This window comes from Dermacentor andersoni, chromosome 9 (assembly GCF_023375885.2).
Source record: "Dermacentor andersoni chromosome 9, qqDerAnde1_hic_scaffold, whole genome shotgun sequence".
NCBI lineage: Eukaryota > Metazoa > Arthropoda > Arachnida > Ixodida > Ixodidae > Dermacentor > Dermacentor andersoni.
In genome coordinates this window covers 56,043,539-56,060,301 of record NC_092822.1, presented here as the reverse complement: position 1 = coordinate 56,060,301, position 16,763 = coordinate 56,043,539, and the positions used below count along the sequence as shown (strand labels likewise).

The 16,763-nt window shown below is 45.1% G+C and overlaps 1 non-coding gene across 1 annotated transcript; it reads left to right on the top strand.

Moving 5' to 3' along the window:
- Window positions 1–1,933: 1,933 nt before the first annotated feature.
- On the top strand, window positions 1,934–2,116 carry LOC126528662 (U2 spliceosomal RNA). Its single transcript, XR_007599073.1, has one exon. It is a non-coding gene; the product is annotated as a U2 spliceosomal RNA (small nuclear RNA).
- Window positions 2,117–16,763: the final 14,647 nt, after the last annotated feature.

The window sequence follows — 16,763 nt, the reverse complement described above, 5'->3', positions numbered from 1 at the left end:
TAATTCACAAAGCTTTTCGTTCGTAAGTGTTCTTTTAGATTAGCCGGTCTCACCCGCTAATGTTGCGTCCAGCGTCGGGATCGGCTACCATTTCCTCTTACGAACAATTCAAGTCTAAGCGGTTTTGCGAATACGAGCCCTTATTCGTTGCGATGCGGGCAAAGCCATCTTCGCCTGCTATAATATTGCCTAATGTGGCCTCCGAAATGCGTGCACTGGCGTTGTCGCTCTCGGAGTCTGTGTGACCCGCAATACCCCTGGCTAATTCTCGAGTGTCAAGGTGAGGCGACAAAGAGGCGGTTAGTGCGTCCGGCTCGCGGAGGCACATTGCTGCGGCGGCTCGAGTTCAACCCCCGGAGTTGACGAAGACTTGATGTAATGCGATCAGCATTCTTAGGATAATTCAAGCACTTTCTGGTGTCTATCTATCTCATTTCCTATCTATGCATGTTTCTAACTGTTTTCCCTAACAAATTTCATGCATCCCCCTGCCAGACAGTCTATTCGCCTAACGAAAAGGCGGAATGGTCGCGATCATAAAAATATTTATGCGACTGTAACTGTGGCACGGCATTATCCGCTAATAGAAAATTTCATGTCACTGTACGAGACCGTTCTTTCGTCTTTAGCAAGTCAGCTGGCTGGCATTCCAATATTCTGAGAATGGGTTCTTCTGCTTTGAGCTAAGAGCTCTCACGCTTATAGTGTACTAGAACATTATTCTAGTACACTATACTAGTACACTGTCTGTCTGTCTGTCTGTCTGTCTGTCTGTCTGTCTGTCTGTCTGTCTGTCTGTCTGTCTGTCTGTCTGTCTGTCTGTCTGTCTGTGTCTGTCTGTCTGTCTGTCTGTCTGTCTGTCTGTCTGTCTGTCTGTCTGTCTGTCTGTCTGTCTGTCTGTCTGTCTGTCTGTCTACGGTGGGAATGAACATAATTACGCTAATTAACTTTTTAACTGATTATTATACGGCAGATATTCTAATCCACGAATTTTAGCTAGAGAGATCTCAAGGCGTATCCACTTGGTACGGATTCTCTGGACGGTACCAGTTTCAATATACTAGTTTTTGAAGTGCCTGAGGAAATGCATTGGTGTTCCAGCTACTTTTGTGCTTCATTGCATAAAACAGCAGTCTTCTTTTTTTAAAGAAGTGCCTTGAACGCCGATGCATTTCGTCAGACAGTTTGAAAATTAATACCTTGAAACTGGTGTGGTCCTGAAAATTTGTTCCAAGTAGATACGCCTCGAAAAATCACCGGCTATAATTAGCAGATTGAAATATTTGTCGTAAAGTAATCAATTAAACATAATGAGCATAATGTTAATTATTCAATTACGCATGTTGATTTCTTGTAGGAGTAATGAATCTAATCAAGCGTTATAATTGTGCTATGCGCCTCACGCAGTATTTAAACATTTGGTGTGGCTAAAAAATTCAGCATCATTCCCCTCTGTGAAGGTCGGCTGCGGGCCCCTTAATGGCGAACTGTCCATTGCCGTGTGTCCATAAATGGAAGGCGAGGCGCGACTAGTCGCTGCTCCACGATGTTGAGCCTCCGAAGATGGTGAGGCACCGGGGGGTATACATACCTATATACAATAAACACCCACGCATTGTTGTAAAACGCGGCACGACACCTTTTACTAACGAATCCCGGCTCGTAGAACAGACACGTACGTCACCACACTCTGAGAGCACACGATTTCACCGTAGCCAAGGCGATCGTGCGTTGGTCGACGTCCCGCTGTGCAGTAATGGTTGTGTGGTCACTCGAAAACCCCAAGCGGTCGCACACAACACAGGCCACACGAAATTGGTTCCCCACAAACTCCTTCTGAAATCTGGCCGTTACTCCGGTGAAACGTTCCAAGTTTGCGGTATCGCAACGAGCACTTGGAACGCCGACAAAGAGAGGGCGGTTGAACGCAGACATAACCGATGCGGGTCAAAGCGTAGTATCTGTTCTGATCAGCCTAATATCTGACACGGTTTGTATTTGGACGTAAGATGTTAAACTTATTGTTGCAAGTTGGCGAAGAAATGCTTGAAGCCTGCTTCATCTCCGCCGCGAGTCGGCCCGGTGTTACACTATCTTCGGGATCGATCCACGTATGGGGCGAAATTCTCAATCTACACAGCTCGATAGACGCACGCAGTTTTTTCCAGAACCTAGCCATATACAGCTTGGCTGTAAAAAAAAAAAAGAAAGAGAGAGAGAAAGCACCCTATTTAGTGGTCGACCTATATTCTCGTTCGACCTATTTTCGAGTACATAGGGACATAGGGTAGTCTTAGGCATTCGACTGCTAAGCGCGAGGTCGCCGGTTAGGTTGGTCCTGTCCATAAAACACGCGGCTACCGAACATAATCTAGTCAAGGGAGAAAATGAAGAATGGTTTTAACCGGAGTTCCCAAGCTCCAGTTGGTTTCACTTAATCATCTTGCTTATATATGCCTCATTGTACTCTGGACGCGAAGTTCTCGCATTTTAATTGTTACGCAACAGGTGCAGCTATAACCACGTTATATAGCTTCCCAAATGAAGGGGAACGGCTTAGCAGTCGGGCCACTACAAAGGAGCCTGTTGCGTAAATGCAGAAGAAAAGATAAAAGCTAAAGAATGATGAATAGAGCAAGCAGAGGTAAATCCGCAGAGAGAGAGACATATACTATGGTGTGAAAGAGACTGATACGAACGTAGTAATGGGAAAGAAATAGTATAGAAGATAAAGAATAGCTCGATCTTAAAGAAACGAAAGCTTTTCCTTATAGAGACGCCAACTGGAAGCAAAGTGATATGAGTGTGGAACACTGTGGAAAGGCGGTGGTCCCAGATTCGAGTCCCGGACCAGGACGAATTTTTCTTCAACAGCGAAGCTTTCCTTTCGAGGTACCCGTACGGGTTTCCTTTGTAGCATTTAGCTACGTATAGGTGGATGTCTCATTTTTCCTTTATTAAGTGTGGAACAAACAGCTGGTGCCACGATTTACGTTCGCGCATCATTTTTCAGTGACAAGTTGCCGTTTCCCTCCAATTCTTCTGCGGACTGCGATAAAGTGCAATCTTGATGGGGTGTTTTTGTTGCTCTGTTTCTGTTGTTTGGCATTCGTTTTCTTTTATCTTTTTGTTCGTCTTCCTTATCGCGAAGGGAATCAGCGCCCAGGCTTTGCTTCTAATATCATATTACCTTAGAGAGGCCATACAGACTAAGTGCGTTTAGTTGTGCTGAGTTTTCTTTTTTTTTTACGCATAGATTTGCGTGTTTTACGTTCGCGCATTTACATTCTTCACGCATCATGTCCTCTTGAGAGTCGAAGACACAGGTGATGGATATAATGGCTTTTGACGTTGGTTCTTATCACCGGCTGGGGTATGTTGCGAAAGCAAAAAAACAAAAAAAACTTTATTTGTTAAAATACCTCTTTAGAGTGCGGATAACAGCATCCCCATGCAGAAATATTGAAAGTGGAAGTAGACGGTATGAAATTATCGTGGCTAAGCCACGCAAGTAACCATGTGCCCGGGGGAAGGAGGGGCATTACAGGTCGCTCATTGTGGATTAGAGTTTATTGTCACGTCCACAAATATATAGGCGGGAGCACCAATATCACACATGAGCGTAAGAAACGCTTGCGTGTTTCTTTGCCCTGTTTAGCCAAAATGAGCATCTCAAAAAAAATTAAATTATGGGGTTTTACGTGCCAAAACCACTTTCTGATTATGAGGCACGCCGTAGTGGAGGACTCCGGAAATTTAGACCACCTGGGGTTCTTTAACGTGCACCTAAATCTAAGTACACGGGTGTTTTCGCATTTCGCCCCCATCGAAATGCGGCCGCCGCGGCCGGGATTCGATCCCGCGACCTCGTGCTCAGCAGCCTAACACCATAGCCACTGAGAAAATGAGCATCTCCGTGCACGCGGATAAAGCACACGTCTCGTCAAGTCAGTTGGCGTAAAAAGCGTTTTTTATTGTTTTTTTGTTGTTGCCTGAACGCAGATATGATGTGACATCCTGTGGTGGTTCGGCAAACTGATACGGCCTTCTTTATTTTCTTGTCGACTCATGGCATTAAAAACGCTCACCACAAGGGCTTATCGTCGTCTGCGACGACGCCATGGTTTAAATCCAATTAGTGCCAAGTTTAAATGCATAAACATTTCTATGCTTACCCAACGAGGAAGCCCGTCCGTCCCCCCGTCCGTCCGTCAAGTAAGGCGACCGCTTTCAAGATAAGCATCGTAGCAGGGAGCGAATTCACCTTCCTGTGGCCTCTCGCTTCGATGCTAATTAAGCGGCGAGAACACAGCGCACACGAAGCTATCAGCACTCGGCGCACTATACCCCCCTCGCTTTCGAGAGAGCACGCCTGCGCCATACAGAGCTGCCGTCGGAATACTATTGATCGCGGTTGATAATGGTTCGACGCAGATGCATAAGGCGCTAAAGAGCGATAACGGCTTATAATGATCGGAACGTCATCAGTGCACCTGGCGCCGCCACCTGCAGTAGTTTGCTTGCTTCGTCAATTCAGCTTGCGCCGCCGCCCGCAGTAGTTCTTGTCGCCGTAGCCCTGTCGTTTATGCCGGTAGGGTCAAGTTTCATGACATTGATTACTACACTGGGCTGTGTGGAGATGAGCGAGTGTCACGATGCTCGCGCATACTTAGACAACTACCAGAGCAGTTTCCGCTTGAGCAGGCGTGAACAAGGTGTGTAGAGTGAGCATTTGACTCTCCAGAAGTCCTCGCTACAGTTCTATTTCCTTGTTGAGTCCGTTTTACTCTACAAGTTGAGTGTTGAGTCCGTGAAATTACACTGCCAACTAAAGTGAAACTCGACAGTAAATAATTGCAGCGAAGCAAGCGTTTTACTTCAGTTCAATAAAGAATTAGGCTTTCGCCATTCCACTATAATAGACGAGTGAAAGCGTATGAAATTACGCGCTTAAAACTTTACTTTTGTGGTTACCACCGTATTTAGGTAAGAGGAAAAGTTTAAAGTACGAACTATATGCAGCCTGGTGGATGAACAGCGGCTGGCGGTTATGAGGGCGTGGACGGGGCTTCACTGTATCCGATTATAACGCGTTAACACTGACCATCGCACTTCTGTAGGTATGCTCCTTGCTTATCAGAATGACTGGCAGCGTCGAAATTGAAGTCCGCGAGTGCAAAGTGACAATTGCGCACCATCTCCATCAGTGTTTCTCACTTCATCACCGAAAGGGCATCGTTGTGTCCAGTGGGCTTGGTGCACTCGACAACCGTCGCCTCTCTGAAAGCACAATCCTTCGGTTCTGGTTCTCCAAAACATCAACATTGGTGTTTTCTATTTTCTTTCTTCCCTTATTTTCTACCTTTGTCTGTTTCGATCATTTTGGCATCGTTTTTTTTATTAACTTTTCCACCCTTTCCTCCTTCCCTTCATTGCACAGGTCGTGGTAGTTCACTGGCTATGGCATTCTGCTGCCCAGCACGAGGTCACGGGTTCGGTTCACGGCCGTGACGGACGCATTTTGGATGCGCGCGAAATGAAAAAGAAAAAGAAGGAAAAAAGCTCGTGTACTTACACTTAGGAGCACGTTGAAGAAACCGAAATGGTCAATATTATTTCGGACACCGTCGCTACGACGTTTCTCAGGGTCCAAGTGTTGATTTGGCACGTTAAATACGATCGATCGATCGATCAATCAATCAATCAATCAATCAATCAATCAATCAATCAATCAATCAATCAATCAATCAATCAATCAATCAATCAATCAATCAATAAAAAAATAAATCCAAAGCAGCCAATCCGGCAGCTATTCTGGTTAATCTCTTCGCTTCTATTTCCTATTGTCTTTCTGTCTCACTATCTATGTCCCTGTATATTCGTGCAACTGAACATGCATGGAAAGGAATAATGAATAAGGAAACGCAAGAGTGTCACAAAAAAAAAAAAGGACAATCGCTTAAAATCCTCTACTTATAAGTTATGACACAGTCGCGACCTTTAGTTTCTGCATATTACTACAGCAAGGCGTCCTATACAGTCATAACGTTGAGCACTTTGGCTAATGTGAAAGCTTTGTAGACGGCGTTTCTCCGCGTACGTCTATCTATCCAGTGAGCGGTCGGAGGGCAAAGTGCAAATAAGCGCGTGATCGAAGGCTTCCGACCTGTCACGGGTGTCAGGAGCGGATAACATCCCTTGATGCATCGCGTGTGGTACCAGGTTATCACGGCCCGCGCGACAGCCAACTTGAAGCGGCGACTTCAACGGAGATAATTGATCGGCACACAGCAGAGACCTGATACGAACGCAATATCGGCGACCATACCCTCAGGATAGGCGTTGCGCAAAAGTCGGAGAGAGCACGTTTACAAGAGAAATAGAGAGCCTATAGTATGCGTCCATAGTCGGTGACGACCTATGAACGCAGGGTCGAATGTACCGATGTCTAAGAAGAAAATAACTTGTAGATGGATGCGCAAGCCAATTGTAGTCGGTGACAACTTAAGAATAAAAGGTTATATGCACGTTGTTAAACTCAAATACAATTTGCATATATCACAAGAAAACCGCAGCCACGCGCACAGCTGTGGCACAAACATAGAGTAGAATACAACGTATCTCACATGCAATACATCGTAATTGATGTCAACGAAATGGATGAGCAAAGAAAATAGTAAATGGTGTCTGCTAAACACTGGCTTCGCCACATCCACTTCAAAAACGTTAGCCTACATGCAAAAAGCATTATGCACAAGCAAATTAGATCCGCTGTGACGTTAAGTGGTTTGGCGTGTTTAAAATGGCCATTTTCACCGTAGAAGGATGTCCTTGTGTCACTGGTTTTCGAATGAAACCTGAAGACGTGACAAATTTATTGCCAGGGGCTGATAGCACCTCTCAGTGAAGTATGATATTGTTGCTTGAAACATCGAGCTTTTATTTTACTATTAGTCTAACACTTATATCAGCAGAGCTAAATCACTTATGGTGTGAGCGGACTCCAGCTATAGCTTAGCTGTCTTTCAGAGTGAAGGGGAAGTGCACTGCTTTTTTATTCTTTGGTTGTCGCCCCGACTTATAGAAATCTTGTAGGAGAGAGAGAGAGAGAGAGAGAGAGAGAGAGAGAGAGAGAGAGAGGCTCTTTATTAGAAAAACATATTTTTGCCGGCGGGTATACAACCGCTGGCATGCTACTCTGTGTAGGGATGGGGAATAAGTTTAAAAAAGATTCCAGAGGACAGTGAAAAAGAAAGAGAATAAGATTAGCATGAAATGCGCAAGTAAGCCTGATACTAATATTTAGAGGTGAAATGACGGGTAAATTTAGGCTTTTCTGTATTAAATGTTGAACCTTTAAAGCTTTCCGATTAGACCTATTTCTGACAGGTACTTGAACAGTAAATCCAGAACCCCCCCGCTGTTTTGAAAGGCCGGGCTTTGGACCTAAGATGCTGGGTAACGTTGACGAATCGTGGCAAATCCTTTCCCATTTGTCACTAAAAAAAAAACTGTCTCTCGAGTCTCGCAGGCCACTTTGCCTTCCCAGATATTATCTGCGTGTTTACTCCTGGGAAATAGGCCCTACGTGGTTGCTGGACCTTTCTATAGGCCTTGCTCGAGTCGTGGTAGTTTTTAGTGACGCCTTCGACATCGTCACTCGCCACCCGCTCCCCCCCCCCCCCCACTCTCCGAGCACTCGGCGCCTAGAATTTACCGCTTGCCTGTGACTTTTCTTGGGCCTATTTTCTATGAGTTCTTTCATTCTTTTAATATACAAGCTTCGAAATTGTCACGGGATACTTCCTCCTAGTCTTTTTCCTTCCTGCACAACTGAAACGTAATGTTGATTCCTTTTCAACATGGCAAGTACACCCACGAGCGAGATTGGTCCCACAAACGAGAAATTAAATGAGTATAATAAATTACAAATTTTTAGAGAAAGAACAGCGCGCAAAGAAACACATTTGATGAGCGAAATTTTAGGAAATAGTAAATGGTTCACCATTCTGTCAGTGCTTCATCATGTTGTTTACAGCTGTGGTTTTCATCTTGTAGTTTTTCTTCGTTACTTAGAAATAGTATATTCGTAAAATAGCAACTGCTGTGCGCGTACATAAGCAATTCCGCGAACTTGACCGACCGCAACATTGTGGCTTAAATGAGCGCTCGGTGACCATGCGACCAAGAAACTTGAATGTGCGATGCCATCCCCCTATGGTTGGAAGGGTGTCCATTTTTCTTATTTCTTCTACTGTTCTATGGTGACCCCCTGCGCATGGAATGGCTGTAAGCTGACCATTCAATCTTTTTTTTTCCCATTATTATTCCAACTAAATCTACCTCTCATTCACTCAGTTTAAATACAGGAGAAGTCATTTCGAATTATCCAGTCTGAATCCAATTGGGTAATTATTTATTTTGCAATCACATTTGTCGCGAATGTGGATAAAATTGAGAAGACTGTTGCTTTATACAATTTCGGATCGAACAATTGCCGAATTTTACGATCGCCTCGCGGGAGTTTTATCCAGATGTAATAAAAGTAACCACAGTGTTTCTGGTTTGAGCTCGCGTAGTAAAGCCTAACTAAACCGCTTTAGCACAGTAACTCAAGCATGTTCTGTCGATTTGTATCGATCGTGTTGCTCCTTTCTAATAAGGCACCAAGAATAAAAAAGAAAAACGGCGTCTATGAATTACAACGTCGCCGACATTACTACAAGAACTCTAGCGATGCTCCAACTTGGTCGGTATTTCATTTTTTCTTTACTTATGCTTAAGTTTACCTGACTATAGCGCCTCGCCGCTGTGTTTTGAGTCAGCCTATAAGTGTTTCGTGTTTTGCTTCCCCGCAATAACGATAACAGAGACTGGTGGTGCAGTTCTGAACACTCGTGGATAACGCGTAGCTGATTCACGATCAAACAGTGAAGGCAGCGAGGATTTTTTTTCTTCACAGTCTTTCAAACGCCGCACATCGATCTAAGCCTGATAATGAGTGCCCAGAATAACGGTCACTGCAATAATAAATAAGAACAAGCATTGAAGGAGGCCTATACCGACAGGCGGGGCGCATTCGAGTTTTAAGGTAAGATGAATGTTCTGTGAAGCATGGCCAAGCAGGATCAATCTGTGAAGCCAGGCGCGCAAAGAAGCAGAGATTACGCACGGCGTTCGAAGACGCTTTCCCAGTTAGGCGGTTAACGTCAAAAAAAAAAAAAAAAAAAAATGAACACAAGAAGAGTGATGAGGCTCTCTTCATCCGGGATTCCGCGCGGAGGTCCTGTATTAGAGTTCCCCCTCTTTCGTGCTCTTCGTATTTGAAAGGTTGCGCCGAAACTGCGAGCAAAATTGATTAAAGTGTAGGGCATCAATAGAAGCACCTTTGAAAGGATGAAGGTTTTCGACACGATCGAGCCCCCCGAAAAAAATAAAAGGGATGATTGGACGACGGACCTTCCACATAAGCCTACAGGGGTGCGTTATATAGACCTTCGTATTATAATAAATAGCAGTAAAGCTGAGTAGGTAATTACACGTCGTAAAGTTAAGATGGTGTGCTGGATAGGAGCATGGGTTGATAATGTGTAAACTTTCACGCACCGTAGCGCGGACGCCATATACAGTTGTCTAGTTCATCTTGGTCCGAAATACCAAAGCTTCCTGGGCGTAATTCACGAAGTTCGTGCGTAATCTCTTAGCCAAAACGTTCCTGCGGTAAGGCAGTTGAAGGCGCAACGCATTTACCTTCCGGCGTCGTATGACAGTGAGGAGGAAGCAAAGCTCGGACTAAACGATCAGAAATGAAAGAAGCGCGATCAACTGACAGTATGATGCGGACATCGTGCATCTGAAGTGGAGACTACGTTCTTACGGCAAATCACTACGCGCCCCTATTTCGGGCGTTTACTACAGCGCCGAAAAGCGCAACCTTGCTCGCCCCTTCATGGCACCAATGTGAAAAGCATGACAGTTGGAAGTATCACGCATTCTTTTCACATTTCTTCGAGACACAGGAGTGATTGACTCACGGTGGCGCTGACAGAAAAAGCCGCACAGCTCGCACGGTAACGAAATTCGGCGACGTACAGAAGCGTAGACTGTTGGGCCAGTTGGCGCATCATGTAGTGTCGTTGAGCGGAATTACGGGCAGGAAAAACAAAAAAGTTGCAAGAGAGCGTCTGTCCTGTCCACTCCGTTTCTTCCCTCCCGAGGTTCGCAAAAAAAAAAAACACTAGCTATGTCACCTTAACCGTAAGGGTATTGCCGCGTCTCCAATTTACTGTCATCGGAGTCAATGTTTCAAGTATTCAATGTAGAACTCTCTCATTTCAGCATCCACAGTGGCACAAGGTTTCTGCGTAAATTTTCTTGAACCGAGCCATCCAGGCTGCAAATATACATTATTCTTAAATCTTGTGAGACCTTATTTGTAAATCTGCACCGAAGCTTATATTAAAGATTTGAAAAAGGACAACACGTAAACGAAGTCTGGTTGAAGTCTAAAAATTACCTATACATACATACGCATTCGTTCCAAGTTCCGCCTTGTTTTTGCTGTTCTTACATGTTTCTGAACCTCCTCTTACTTTTGCCATTCTAAATGGACACTAAGGTAAAATGCCGACGTAGTTTGAAATAGAAGGTTTGCGTAAAAACAAATTCGCAATTCAAGCGACAACAGAGATTTTTGTAAAATGGAAAATCAGGAAAATTAAAAAAAAAATCAGAGTCGCGCCACCTATCGTGGACTATGGTACCTATCCTGTGACGTCGACACTGCCACAATGAACGCAGCAGAAAGAGGTCACGTGGAGGTTGCGTCAACACTTCAGTTTCAGAGCGGGCATTTCAAATTAAGCAACAGGGCAGCGGTATATTTCGCGGCAATTTGCTACGCAACAAAGGAACACATTGGCACACAAAAAACGATGATAGACTTCTGGAGGATTATTCTATCAATCTAGCTTGACTTACTATTTTTCTTTAATGTTTCTTTTGATCTTCCAAGGAAACAGCCCTCCATGAACAAGTGGTTTTCAGAAATTTGGGAGAACTGTGTTGCATACTAGTAGTATTAGAGCGATATCAATTATATGGCCGCTTGAGACGCATTGGCGCAACGTGGCCCTCGTGCCATTCCGCAATTGACTGCGCATGCGTAGTTCATGCCTGCAAGGTTGGAAGGTATCCGCGATACGCCGTGCGTTCGCATGCGAGAAAGACAGAGACAGAGAGAGAGAGAAAGAGAGAGATGCAAATGAGAGAAGGGAAGGTTGGTTAACCAGAGTTAAAGCCTCCGGTTCGCTACCCTGCACTAGGGGAACGGAAAGGAGAAGCAAAGACGAAAAGAAGAGCGGGGACAAAAAGATAGGTGTGAAAAAAAAAGCACGGGATCATTGCAGTCTTTCTAATAGGCCACTGCCACATAAAAAGGCCAACAAAGCCTTGACCGACTTTCGGTGCGACGACGCTTCATGTCGGCATTCCAAGACTGTCTTTTCTGAAAGCAGCCTGTCGTCAAGGCGCGCCAACGCGGCCGCTAGCGACAGCCGGTGCGCGCTGTATCGAAGACACTGGCAAAGTATACGTGTTCTATATTCTCCTCGCCACCTCAGTGACCGCAAGCCGCGCTCTCGTCAATACCGACTCGGAAGGCGAAAGATATTGTGAAAGCGACACCAAGCCACAGTCCGCAAAGTACTGTTGTCTCGAGTCTAACTGTTCGACTCGACGCGGAAAAGACAAATCCACGTGGATGCACCGTCGCACTAGGCTCGACTGCCTCCGCCGGCGCCAGGGCAGCGTTGTGGCTTCCGCCGCTGCCAAAGCATTGAGCGTAAACACATTGACATTCCGGCTTTGCAGATGTATAGATAACCATGGCCGATCTATCAAAACACCATGACGTAACATGTCGCGCTGGATGCACTGTTCTTAGAAGAACGCATAGTTAACGGCAGGCAAAATCGATGCAATCCTTTCTTTGGTCGCTGACAAACGCCGACGGCATTCGTTCGGTCTAATCACGGGCACAACAGTTTTTGGACGCCTGCAACGACAGCGTTCTGAGACGGCTTCCCCGCAAAGCTCATGTTTGTTTTCACAGAGTGTGGGGGTAGGCCAGTTGGTGATTCACGATGTTGGGAAGTTACCGCAGGCAAAACGCGAGACTTGAAGAAAGGGACAACACGAAGCGGTACTGACTACTGATCATTTAATGAAACGAACGCCAAGCTTATTAGATCAGGCACGCGTGTGAACCTGAAAAGTAATGCAAGAACCAGCAAAAACACAGAGTGACGTTGAACTGCGGCGCGATACAAATACTAAGATAAACGCTCGCAGACTAAGGCACCGAACGCGTGTGTCACGTGGAAATAAAAGTTATTTCTGAGAAACCGCAACTGGCGGCGAGCTAACGCAATCACCATCCTTAAAGCGTCGCATGGCCACTGCCTCTACAATTTCTCTTTCCGGCTGGCCCTTCTCTCTGTCGATAACCTCAGTCTTTGAAAACAAAGGAGAGGAACCCAAGCAGCTACGGCAATGAATAGCCAAGTTCGACCCTCCAGCAGCCCCCAGGGAACGTTCATGCTCACGCAAGCGAATGCTAATGCACCTACCGGTTTTTACAATGCAATATCTGGCCACACTTTAATGGAATTGTATATGTGACACGTGTCGTGCCAGGCGCATGCGAATTTGTGTGCTTGATTTCACAGGACGCCGAGCCCGTGGTTCCCCTTTCCAACATGCTGCACAGCTTGGATAGGTTACAAGGTGCTCAAAAGACAACTTCAACCTAATATTTAGCAGAAATCTTCACGATTATGGAAAACGCTGTATATGTAGGATAGTACTGTAAAATTCTTCATACTAGCCTGTTCATTAGAAATTTATAGTTCTGTCCTTCTTTCCGAAGCTTGACAAGCAATGATTCGGCAACTGCAAGCAAAAGAAAGCTCGGAAAACCCGTCTTTTCCAGACGTCCCACTTGAAGGTGAAGAGTAGAAAGCTGTTTGTGGTGACATGGTTTTAAAGGCGCTGATCTAAAGCTTGGTTAGGGTATACCCCGCTTTATAAGCTTCGAATGAGATGAATCGAAAGGCATCAATGCTTTCTTTTTTCTTTGGACCTGGGCTCGAAGGCACAGCAAGCATGGTGAGCGGACGAAAAGTCTAATTTTAAATCTACAAATTGGATTGACCCATTATGCAGAAGCTCATCAGTGAAATTCAACTGGCTTGAGAAAATGGACAACATTGAAAAAATCACGAGAGCCATTTCTGCAAGGTCGCCGTCTGGTGAAAGCTTCAGTATGATTAAAAATCGTCTACCTTTCTAAAGATTCTCAAAAATGGAAGGATGAATGAGCTCAAGCTGGAGTACTTTCATTCGCTTTCAATACTTTGCCTTCAGGCGAAACTGCGAATGTCTTATTTTTTTTTTCAATTCTCCGACAACATTCCGCAGGTTGTACACAACTATATGTCTTCCTCAACTTGAACAGGCGTCGGTGGTCTGGAAGGACCCCTCTAGGTCAAACACTGAAATCATGTAGCACGGGTTTAGAAAAAAAAGTTTCTAAGCAACTACCATCACCACTTTACTAAGACCGGCACTGGGTCTTTTTTTTTCTTTTCGAATGCAGCGCTCGTCCTTTCAGCGGCGGGCATCACAAGCTTGCTAGTCTTACGAACAGTTCTAGTTTTGTGAAGACGTTTTTTTTTTTGTAAGACCTTAGTTACGCGAAAATTTGTTCGTAAGTCCGATTAGTGAGATCAGGCCCGTGTGCGTAAACACTCCTTGCCATTCGTGGCCGCCTCCTCTAACATTATGTTCATCATCTCCACCGGCTCGCATCAGTTCTCACGAATAATTTTATCGCAAGGACGTTTTTTTTTATGCAGGTCATGAAAACACTCAGCTTTCTACCGTGCTGACTGTAGAACATCGGGGCATCCACAGTAACTTGAGTGCACCTACCACTCCCTTCTTGTGTCGCTCCCTTGTGTCGCTCCCTTGTGTCGCTCCCTTGTGCCGCTCCCTTGTGCCGCTCCCTTGTGCCATGTGTGTTGTCGAAACGTCCAGTGCTAGAACGGCGCGGAAAGCGGGATTTGGGGAGAGCAAAACACTACACGAAGAGTGTTGTTTTCTGGACCCAAAGTATTCCAGCTTCAAATCATTATCAAGCGTGTATCTTTCAGCGCTTTTACCTGGTGTAAATTTCCACTCGTTCTGTGGGCAGCACTCACAGAAAGACAATAGGAGGATACTGTATGTGAGGTAGCTTTGAAATGGAGGGACAGTGTTGAATTCTCTTCACGTAGTTCACTGTATCTCACCGTTAAGAGCATCAGCACTAAGCATCTTATGCCTTTTACCATGGCCATCCTGCTTCAAGAATCCTCTGATTCCCCGACGTCGACGTTAACTATTTTAGCTCTAAAGTAGTGATAGGCTAAAGTAAGAAATCCTATTTGCTTCAGATATCTTGCGTGCCACTTTGTTCGTATGTCATTCAGTTTCGACGATAATTAAGTTATCCGCGCTTTTCGCTGCATCCAACTGTCTCTATACCAGGGTGCTTAACAGAAAAGAGATTTGTTGCGTCAACGAAGGCTTGAGCTGCACCGTGATGCACCCTGCGAGCAACTTTGCTTTCAGCGAACGTACGCAATGAATCCCTGATATGCATCAGCGATGCGGGTCTTCTTAATCACATACTTTCATGTCTGCTCGGGATGCAGAACCGTACAAGTACGCCTAAGGCGGAGGCTATATACGGAGCTTTGATCTTGCCGACAGACAGGTAATGACATCTAGAAGAGGGAAAGGTTCAGCACTGAGCCATCTCGTGTCTGGCTTAGCGGAGCAAACGCATCGCATAGTGCTATACTCTGTTTAGCTGGTAGTCTGTTTTGCCATCATAGCATGCAAAACAGCCTAGCGTTAGAGTGGTCAGGCTTAGCGGAACACTAAAGAAAAGCACCAGATTATTTAAACTGATAATACATGCATATTCTTTAAAATCTATTTCTTTTTATTTCATGGTTAAACATTGATTATTTAAGTTACAAGTTGCATTTTTTTATTTCATGTTGTAACCACCGTGCTCGTACGATAGTGTGACGTCACAAATTGCAGTATTCTTTCGCATTCGGGCCGTTTTGGTTCAGTAAATGTTCTTGAAGCTTGCTAAGTGCCGTCTTTGGCTCTTTTAGAGTACAATGCCGTCCATGTTAACCGATAGCGCATGTACTAAGCCCAAGCAAGTGCCATCAAAATTCGTGACGTCACGGCAAGTTGTTACAGAAACTGCAAGGGGGCGTCGCCACCGATATTTCGCTTTTCAACTTCACTGGCTTTCCCAGCCTCTTAGTATGGGAAGAATGTCTTTTTGTTTTGGTGCTGCAGAAGGCTAATTCAGCAATACTACAACTCAATTTATTTATTTCCCTTTGTAGTCCCGAAGTTACACCTTTTTTTTTATTTTTTTTATGGAGTTTTACGTGCCAAAACCACTTTCTGATTATGAGGCACGCCGTAGTGGAGGACTCCGGAAATTTCGACCACCTGGGGATCTTTAACGTGCACCTAAATCTAAGTACACGGGTGTTTTCGCATTTCGCCTTCATCGAAATGCGGCCGCCATGGCCGGGATTCGATCCCGCGACCTCGTGCTCAGCAGCCCAACACCATAGCCACTGAGCAACCACGGCGGGTAAGTTACACCTTGGCGATGACTGATCAAAGCAGTGAAATGCTAAGGACATAATTTTAACTGCCCTGTGATTCACAGCGAAGCTTTTAGGGTGATTATAGACCGTTTCATCGGGCGAGAAGGATAGGGCGCGTGGAGGGCCTTTCCTCCTCTCTGGCTTGGGCGATCCGGCGCGGCACTGCTTGAAAGTATTGCTGTCGCGTGCTGCGGAACGATTTCGAGATGTTTTACATCTTACTTTGTGAAATTTACGCAATGTCCGTTCATATAAGATCGTCAGGGAAGCCTTTCGGTGCATCGGTAACTACTGTAGGCAGAAATACGTCTTGAGGGCGCAAAAATGTGACGTGCATAATCAGCCGCGGTGTACGCGCATTATCAGTCGCGGTGCGTGTATGTGTTGTTTACTATTTTGCTTATATCGATTTTAATTCAACAATCAAAACCGGCGCCTCTGTATTACCAGCATTAAATAATAAATCAGCTCACTGTCTGATCGATTGGCGTAGGGAGTAAAACATAAAACATAAGAGCGCATGCTCGTGCACGGCCAACCTAAGGCAACCACAAAACATCTGAGCGGCAGGCGCTATCAAATATTTGTGATATACTGGCATCGTTCTCACGCATTTCATGTCTAGTATGCTTGAAATTACCATATGTCTACGCTAGCCTTGCTGCATGGGGCCCATGGCGCTGCTCAACACATCGATCACTGTGGTTGGTGAGCCAGCACGATACATATGTAAGCTGTGTGCTAGGGCATTGCCTTTTTGGCCTGTATACAGCCATATATGAGAGGGTTCGCATAAAAAGAATGCGATGGCTATTTTCGAGCGCAAAATTTCCGTAATACGTGTGAGTGCGTCGTAGATAACTGAACGAACACAACTGAAAAAAAAAAATTCGGTTATCATCCTCTTTCTCTAAAAGGCAAGAGAAAACGGGCTAACGCCGCACAACGTTTATAAATATATAACCGTTGATGCCGTATGCTTGGACCATGCGCTATATAGAACAAAGATATCTGTAA